Source organism: Rousettus aegyptiacus, unplaced genomic scaffold (genome assembly GCF_014176215.1).
Source record: "Rousettus aegyptiacus isolate mRouAeg1 unplaced genomic scaffold, mRouAeg1.p scaffold_m13_p_8, whole genome shotgun sequence".
Lineage (NCBI taxonomy): Eukaryota > Metazoa > Chordata > Mammalia > Chiroptera > Pteropodidae > Rousettus > Rousettus aegyptiacus.
The window spans coordinates 84,126,758-84,137,048 of record NW_023416311.1 but is presented as its reverse complement, the minus strand read 5'-3'; the positions used below and the strand labels follow the sequence as shown (position 1 = coordinate 84,137,048).

The following is a 10,291-nucleotide window of genomic DNA, read 5'->3' as shown; positions in this document are numbered from 1 at the left end:
AGGTCTAGTGACTTATATCCCATTAATCCAAATTTAATCAGACTTAATAGTGATTAAAGCTTGAAAATGAGTCTTTTTTTCCAACTAGTCATATACTCAGCTAAAATCTATAGTTTTATGTTTATTAAACAAAAGGGAGAATAAATATCAGGGAACAAATAACTTTCTACCACAGCTCAAAAGAGGTTCAGGATATTACTATAGAATTCAGAATTTAATTTTTTTTCAATTTATGGATTAAGATGTTTAGAAGAGAGAATACAGATTTATAAATGTAATTGCGGAGTTCAAATCTCTTCCTTTACTATTATTTACAAATAATAGTCTTTTTAAATAGCTGGTATATAGAGAGAGTGACTAATAATACTAAATATTGAGTAATGTCTGTATCAAATAGAACAATTACTTCGTATCATCTTTTAGTAATAGAAAAGCAATATTCATGAATTGGTATTGCTAACACTAGTATTAACTTACAATGGTTTGTTTAAGTGATAAATAAAACATGGTAAGAATAAATTTAAAAATGTCAATGTTATGAATGATTCTCTACACAGTTACATAGTGGATAATGCAGATAATGCATTTCAGACATATTTTATCAGAAGACTCAGAATTCATTAAGCACCAATGAACAAACTTTCCCAAAAACATTGGCCAGAGGGGAACTCTTGGAATTAACTCTTTCAGTTGATCAGAGTAGCTATTTATCATGAATGATTGAAAATATAATATCTTAATAATTCCAGTTCCTTATTGAACAGTGTCAAGCTACCAAGCTTCTTGCTTATGTGACACTCCATTTAATACTAAATTCTATCAAAAATGATAAGCCATTCAAGTGTTTACCCTATTTTTCAAATGAAGAAACTAGAGCTGGGAGAGAGGCTAATTGATTTTTTTAATTCACACAGATATTGAAATCTTGGTTCAAGACTTTTTTAAACCATACTAAATCCAAGTGTTTGGAATACTACTTACGTAAAAACTAGTGTAAAACTAACAAAAAGTATATATGTGTCTGTTTACTGATATTATTCAAATGTCATTGTAAATTATGGATTTATGGATTTTAAAAAAGTGTATAAAACTGGGGAAAATAGATCATGTTTTGTCTATAATAATGTATATTATATATAATTATTTAAAAAGTAATTATAAACCATATTATATAAAGAGATGGGAAATATAAAATTATGAGAAATGAATTTATTGAGAAACAAGACAAAATAGCTAAGCAGATAAGTAATAGTTTATGCAATCGTTTGTTATGGGTAATTAGTTCAGTTTAGCAATTGAAAAATTTGACTGAGTTAAATTTACAGCCATGCCACCCTGAACAAGCCCGATCCCATCTGATCTCAGAAGCTAAGCAGGGTCAGGCCTGGTTAGTACTTGGATGGGAGACCACCTAGGAAGACTAGATGCTGTAGGCATAAAAATATTTTAAAATTAAGGGATTGTAAACTGATAAGGTCTTTGCAATCTGTGAGGACAACCAAGGAAATTGCCTTACCTAAAAAAAACGTTTACTGAGTCAATAACTAGTTGCATGTAGATAAGCGCCTATGAAAATATTTAGCAAATTGAACCTTTAAACAATTTCTCATTTGTCATAATGTAAAATTTGTAGTCATGGATAAATATAATCATAAATATAGTCACAATTCCACCAGCCCAGAGATTTAAAAAGAAAAGGTGAAACCAAGAGTAAAGAGAGAGGAGAGTACATGCAAAGAAATGCAATTTCTGCCTAGATTCTGGTTTTTCTTTTCCTTACATTGAGCTCCATTGCTTGGGTAGCTGGTTGTATATAAGATAACCTAGATTCCAGCTATATAGCAGGTAATATTTACAATTTTAATATCATCAAACCCTCTTCTACTTCATTTCCTTCATGATGAGACAGACGACCTTTTGAAATAAAGATATAATAATTTTAGATTTAATGTTCAATATGATCTCATTATTTTCATAACTAAATCCAAGCACATTAATTATCATGGTGTTTATTACAGTTCGCTTATAAGTCTAGGTTTATCTCTTACTCTCTGTCTCCCACCCCACATACCAATTACACTTATTTATCTTTATTTCTTTCATTTATTCAAAAATTTTTATATTGACTACATAATATAAATTAGACAGTGTTTTAGGTGTTTGAGATACAATTAAAGAACACAGACACCTGGCCTCATGGAGCTTATATTCTCTTCCCTAACCCTGACTGAGTCACTAAAAGGTTCAGATCATTCAAAATGGAGATAATAATGGCAGCTCTTTTATTCGTTTACCTCCACATTTGTCAAGTGCTCTCTCATGTAGTATTTCTTTTGATAATGACTGGAACTCTCTGCAATGGTCATACTTTTCATACTTTGGACCTTTGAATGTGCTAGTTCCTATGACTGAAATGGATTTTTTTCTCCTATCTCTCACCCTAATGTTCTCCTACCTAACTCCTGTGTTTCTTCAAAACTCAGCTCAATCATAACCTCATGCAGTTGAGAATGCTTGACTGATCTCAACCCCCACTCATCAAGATTGGCTTTGGAATTTTTCCAATGTGCTCCTATGACATAATTCAAATGCTACAAGTTTAATAAGATCATTTTGAATATTTCACTTATATTTTTATTTGAGGTATATTGCCACAGTTTGGTTTTGGCGACCTGAAAATAGAGTATTCAATTCTGTAAAAATATTCAGGAAATATAAATTGTTGCTTATCAGATTCAAGAACATACTTTTACAAAACAAAGACAACTATTTCAAAATGTGCTGAATAAAGATATGCTCTTTTGTTAAGGAGCTTATGTAGTTACAAAAATTGCTAAGAGATTTGTTTTGATTGTTTAAAGTTCGTCAAAGTTATGTCTGAATTTATGCACCATTTGACTGAAGATTCAAATGATACTTTAATATAAGAAAGTGTATATGTACACATCTTAAGTGTATATGTATGTATTTATAGTGAATTTTTGAATAACTGGTTCATATTTGATAAGAATCATTAGACCTGATTTTAGAAAGGAAAAGAGTTTTATGATTATCTTTGGATAAAGAGCACATTTATTAAATACTGAATCATAATCTTAAACATGGAATGAATAAGTCACTATCACAGCTTTTTTGGAGAAATCTCAGAATTTGAGCATAAGTAAATAAATTTAAATCTCAAAAGTTAACACCATAAACCAATATAAAATAGAAATCACCTAATGGTGGGACTATCCAAAGAAAAAATCAGAGTTCTTATAAATTCTAGAGTGATTGATGCTATAGAGTGAATGTCTATGTTCCCTCAGCCCCAATTCAAATGCTGAAATCTTATCCCCAATATAATGGTATTTGGAGGTGAGGCCTTTGGGAAGTAATTAGGTCATGTGGGTGGAGTCTTCATGAATGGGATTAATACCCTTATAAAAGAAGCATTCAGAGAACCTCCTCACTCACTTCTGTCATGTGGCGACACAGTAAAAAGATGGCAGCCTACGAACCATGAGTGGGTTCCCACCAGACAGCAAATCTGCCTTTACCTTGACCTTGGACTTCTCAGCTCCTGGAACTATAAAGAATAAATGTCTATTGTTTACGAGCCACCAAGTCTATGGTATATCATTATAGAAGCTCTAATGGACTAAGACAATTGACAATGAGAAAAAAATGGAATATGTGGTCATTGTGATCTTTTCATCCATGAGTAACTTACACATTGAAAGATTATGGGATTATTTAATGTAGTTGCAATTTGTTAATGTTCTCTATTCTTAACTCCTTTTAGAGTTGTGAAGCAGTGATCCAGAGTCTTTGAGAAATGCAGCGCCTCTTTGTCTTCTTCCATATCTGTTAACTTTCTTATTTGGCTTCCTTGTAAATATGATTCCAAAAGTAGAAGGTTTGATTTGAAGATGATTTCTAATGTTAGTAACAACTGCTGGTCAAATACTAGAAATTTCTTTATACACATCAAGACCACCTTTTAAAAAATTAACCCCATCAATAATATTGACATTAGGAACAAAATTTTTCCAGGAGGGAATTTCAAGCTTCTATTTCACAACTGGCTTTTATGGGTTTAAACACAAGCTTGACATTATGTGAATGCAGTTTGCTGTGTTTAATTACTATCATTATTATTATTATAGATACAGTAGTAATTATCTCTTCTTACTGTCTCATTATGTTTTGATTAATTCACATAATAAAAGTTTACTGTAAATATAAGGTTAGATAACATTCAAGAAAACATGTAATTATGGAATATATAATCATATACAATCTAACAGCTGAACATTTTCCAACATTTCTAACAATTAAATGTTTAGAAAGTAAAGAATTAGCTGCTTTTAATAACATAGGTACAGTTCTGGAGGCAATGGCTACAGAAGGCTTTATTTGTTGACCTAAAATTACTTTACTTCTGTTATATTAATAACATCTAGGTTTCTCAAAAACCTGCTAGCAAAAAAAAAAAAATCTTTTCAGCTTTATTAATGATTCATATGGCAGTTTCTGAAGAGACAAGTCCCACAGAGAAGGAACACTTGATTAATGACCTGGAAACACTTTTCCTTTTCAGCTGATTAAATAAAATTGACTGGATTTTTACATTTTTATAATAAAATGACCCGCAGGGCTGAGATGACACAGTGAAAGCAGCATGTTCGCTCTTCAGCAGATTTTTATTTTGTCACTTGTAAAAATGAAAGGGCTAACCACCCAAGCAGAAAAATGCACTTTATCATTGTCCATGGCTGCCATGCTGACAAATGCTGCATACAAATATAAAAGCATGGAGGAAAATAGATAGTGTTGATTTTCAACATGATTTTGTCTAATGATGACTAAAGTCTTATTATTCTTGGGTCTAGAAATTATATTATTAAATTATTATTTAAAATTATTTTTAAAAACTAGAATTAAAGAAAAGAAAAACCTTTAACCTTTACCTGCGATCTTTAGAGGCATTCAATATATCCATAGTAGCTTTATTGAATGCCATTTTTGCTTGTGGGCTAAGGGGATTCTCTTTGGAGGCCAAAGTTCTGTTCTTACTTTCACACTAACAGGTTCACAGACAGCCCCAGACAAAACTGTGAAGTAGGAAAAATAGTTTTTTCTTGCATTTCCCACAGCATCATCTTTCTTTCCTTTTCTGAATCCTTTCCAGAGCACTGTTCAGCCAGGATCTGACCTCTAATTTAGTGTCTCTTTCAATTCGTTTGCTCCCTAAATCCTTGCTTAGTTGCTTACACTTGTCCATTACCTTAAAGTGGTACCTTAGTATTCTTCATATCCCTCTTCCAAACTCTGGCTGCTATCTACATCTATTCTTCAAATTGTACTAGCTCCAGGCCCATTGCCTCAGGTTATCTCAAAAGAAATCCCTTCCTAGCTGTTGACTTGATAATGAAAAAGGCCAGAGGAAATTATCTTTTAGACCAGAAGTTACTAAATGGTAGCCCTATTTTTAGATGAAGATGTGCTCAGTTCGGCTTAACAATTAAATTCAAGATACTTTACACAAAACCATAAATTTTGTGTATTTCTTAAAACATCAAAAATTTTCAGCACCAGGCTAGCTTTCCTACATGACAACAGTCATGTGAAAAAGGTACCTCAGATGGGATGTGTGAGATGAGATACAGGTGTACCACCTCTCCCCTTCTCTCTAGTGCTCTTGACCCTGAAGTTAAATATTATTCACTTGATCTCATTACTCTTATTCGACTTCTCTCACTGATATTACCTGTTCGATGTTGGTAGGTCTCTGAATTTGTGAGCCCTAACCAAAATCTAAGCGTTCTTGATCATCAAAATGATATTTTACAATTTTATTTTTCTTTTCCTAGGGGGAAAAAACATAACTGCCCTTGCCATTTAATTTCATTGAAACAACAGTAACAAGATAATATCTAACTACTAGGAGTGGTAGACAAGCTGCACACTGTGGAAATTTAATGTCATCATAAGTATTTCAGGGCAAACATGAGTTGTCTGTGCCCACAATAATACTTTGTCCTCTTAACTGGCTTATAGTCTCAAAATTCAAATCTGTCAAGGAAGTAAGTATATCATTTGAATTTGAAAGTTATTAAACTCAGAGAAGACTGGCATTAGATAACATACTTCATCTTCTATTTATTTTGTGAAGTTTCAGAGTAGCAACACAGGTACTAGCATATTTTCATAAGAGAGGGGGGAAAAATTACTGAGAAATGCTAACTGTTGACTGTGAGTTGGATAAGTACTACTTAATAAAAGCTACCATGTTATGACACTAAGTCACTTTTACTATTTCTCTTGAGTATTCTGATCTACTTATGAATAAACACATAAGAAGCTTTGAGATTGCCATACTGGAAATGGGTATTCTTATTCTTATATCTTTATATATAAAATGATATAGAAATAATATGGTTAATTCAGTTTTATGATATAAATATCAATAATTCAGTACATGTAATGATATATCTTTATGTAATACATCTCTAGTACTTACTACTTTCTGTGTATTTTACCATAAATTAATTCTCCAGATTAGCAAAAATTGAACAGAAGCCCCATGATGGCAGATTTTTAGTCTACATTGTCCGCACTGCACATGTAGCCTTAGAATCATACTGGTACATAGTCAAAACACAGTAAACATTCATTATTTGTTGAAGATAGTGGCTGAATTTAAAGTGAATTCTCAGACTCTCTATCTTGAAATATATATATGCCACTCATAAATTCTAAGCAACTTGATTATTTTTGTCCTTTCCAATCCAATATTTATCTGATTCTGTATACTGGGCCAACAGCTTACTTACATTTGGAAAGAAAATTACTTATTGCACATCTAGATGAGTGTTCAGTATTATGTTCAATTCAAGAAATCCACCCAAATCATTAAGTGTAGATCTCTCATAAGTACTATGGAGGTGCAAAAAAGTGTGTTAACATCTGCTTCTGGAGAGTTTACCATCTTGTTACATTGATAGACTTATTTTACCTTCCCTTTAATTAGAACATCACTTAATAATTATTAATCTCCAATTTATATAACTGGCCTCCATGCTACAATCTTGATTCTCCATAATCCTTACTCTGTATAGTCACTAGTATATATGTAACTCATTTCATATTTGTTAAATACACACACACACACACACACACACACACACACACACACACACACACCCCACATGGATGTATTCCTTAAGTAAGGTTGTTTATAAATCTTTCCAGGGTAATTGAAGACTATTTTATTTCTATTCATTGCAATATCAGTTTAGCTGTTTTGAGTTACATAATAATTTTAGCTTTGAAGTTAAAGGTCAACCTCAGGGCAAGGAGCACTTTACTGTGAAGCTGGAAATATAAAGAAGTGTGAATAAAACTGTTCATGACCCTCTGAGTCTCTGTGAGCCAGGACTTAAGCAAGAATTTGAAGGATGTCAAATGCACGCTCACTTCAACAGGCCATTATAAATGCCATACAACTCTCCATAGCATGCAATAAGGCTGGTGACACTGGACACATGGTGGGGTTCCTGTAGCAAACCATGAGATAATTGCATTTACATGGAGCTCTCTGAGGAGTGCAAAGCCCTTTATGGATTTCATTCTGAATCGATTTATGCAATTCCCAAATGTGTTCTGCCAAATTAGAAAGGGATAGATTATATCCCCAGTTTTATAGATGAGAAAATGAGCCTAAAGAAAAGATATGTATCTTACCGAAAGCCCCGGAAAACACTTTTAGAACTGTCCGTTTGACATGACATTTTCATGCCATTGCACTTTTACTTTTTAATCGAGAGCACACCACCACCACACAGACACTGAGGGAGGCCTCGGAAAACAATTTCATGCAGCTATTACTTTCAGGTTTATAGGCTCTCAGAAAAAGTTCAGAAGTTCAATTTGATGACATAATAAGAAGTTCAGAGAGTCAGAGCCTATCAGTGAAAGTAATACCGTGAAATTAAAACATGTAGATTATTTTTCCCTTTCGCATACTAAGAACTATTCCTGTTTCTACATGGACAGAATTGAGAAAGAACTCTGTTTAGAAATAGTCCCTCTTTTATTTTACGTGAAGTTTTCAAAGGGAAACTGGAAATGGGGGGAAAAACTGAAGAAAATGAGAAATCCAGGTGTCATGGAAAAGGGAAAATACTAGGATTTCATTACCCTTTGAACACAAACCTTAAAACACAAGGCCAACACAGGGTCTCAGGGACCTCGGGATTCAGCTTTCTGATTTTCTTTTCTTTGCTGAGTAAAACCTTCTCTCCTGTGAGAAAGCTGCTCTTCCTCCCAAATGAGGTTGACGTGTTTTTGTTTTCACAAGTCAAAATTCAGTTTTAAACACCTCTCGGTATGCTAGTCTTGCCTCATTGGAATCCTGTGCCGGCACTGGCAAACAGTTAAAGTCAAGGGAATAGAATTAGCTGGATAACTTCACTTTCATCATTTTAAAACATGAAACGCATCAACAATATTCACTTAATTAAACGTTGTGGAGTACCTTTGTGACCAAAATTAAAATGCAGAAAGGATTCCTAATATATTAGAATGACGATGCTGTTAACTTTAAAAATATAATGTGAATGAGTATTAGAGTCAATCTCAGGCTTATTTACCACTGCAGTAATATGCAAACTTCAATGTTTAGAATAAAATATTCTTATATATTGGATATTTTTTTAATAGAGAACTCCATTTATATAGCATCTAGATTCTCAAACTTCAAAACTCAGAATATAAGATGAAGTGTACGGCACAGGTCCTAGATCTTGACAATAAGCCACCATACAGGCAGTGGGGCAAGGACACTAACAGTAGCAAAACTGACCTAAGTCACTGGGATTTGTAGCAGGTTGGGGACACAGGTTGATACAGAAAAGATTCCGCACAGTCATAGCGCCTACTTATACTAGAGATGTTCCTTCTCTTCGAGTTCTGACCCACGGTTATTGAATGCAGGATTTAGTTGTCCAGAGTAGGCTTGTGTGAAACGTGGATGGATTCTACGACTTCCCTGACAGTATATATACAACAGTGTGTGTGTGTGTGTGTGTGTGTGTGTGTGTGTGTGTGTCTATGTGTGTGTTTCTTTGTGGAAATAAGAAAACAGCTTTCCTCAAATTTTTAAAGAAAATTTATACTGAAACAAAAGGAAAGCCAAGTGTGTGTATTTGCCTGGAGGCTGTGTGGTCTAGTAGAGCTGAGCTCCACCAAGAGATGGAGAAATTTGTGCCTTAGTCTCAGTCTTTCACAAAGCAATTGTTTGACCTTAAGCAAGTTACCTAATCTCTTCATGTCTCAGCTTTCTGGACCATGAAATAAGGGAAATAATACCCTGCACCTGCCTTTCTTAGCTCATAGTGTTATGGTGAGGATCAAATAAGAATTCGTAAGGAAACCTTTTGAATCAAAATGCATGGCTTATGGAGACTGATCTTTCCTGCTCTTCCCTGTACCCCCTCCCCGTTACCTTTATCCCCTCATAAATTCACTGTGAGAAAATCCATCCCTTGCTTACAGACAATTCCCCAACTAGCACTAAATAACATTGTCTTTCACATGCTAAATCCAATATTTTATAAAATTTCACATTTCTTAAACATGGAGAATATTATTAGGCTCTGCCCTCACTGAGTATTTCTATTGCTTCTCTATTTAGTAAACTCTCTACCACCCAGGCCCCAGCTTTCTCCAAGGCCACATGAAGGCCCTCTCTTTGTAATTCCTCAGAGCTCTCTCTGTTCAAGATTTATCTTATCGCACTCATGATCGTACTGTACTTATTTATTTACTGGACCATCTACCTAACTAGACTGATAGCACCGTCTCTTCATTCTTCTTTAAATAAGCCCCCAACCGCAGCATAGGGCCATACATGTAGTAGCCACATGGTAGCCACATAAAGTAGCTGTTGAATAAGAAAATTGATATTAACTGCACTTCTATGAAAAACTACATAGAGTATGCTGCAACTTTATGAGAAAGTAGAAAAAGGTTCTGTAGTTTTGCTATGTGAGATATGATGCATATGCTATTAAATGACATTAGGTTTTTTAGTAGAGAACAGTTTGTGTGCATTATTCTAACCATATTTTAGTATCTTTTGTAGCCAATCCTCTAGTGTTTTTATTTTTCCAGGCAAAAATAGTTCTTTAAACTTGTCAGGTTCACCTTATTTCTGAATGAATCCTTTGTAGAAGTTCACATCTATTCCCATACACATGTTACTTCTGTTTGAAAACATTATATTTAGCCCTAGTATTGAAGCACC

General features: G+C 33.8%; 1 pseudogene; it reads left to right on the top strand.

The window, feature by feature from the left end:
- The first annotated feature begins 1,317 nt into the window (after positions 1 to 1,317).
- LOC118607295 lies at positions 1,318 to 1,436 on the top strand (annotated as a pseudogene).
- The last annotated feature ends 8,855 nt before the right edge of the window (positions 1,437 to 10,291 follow it).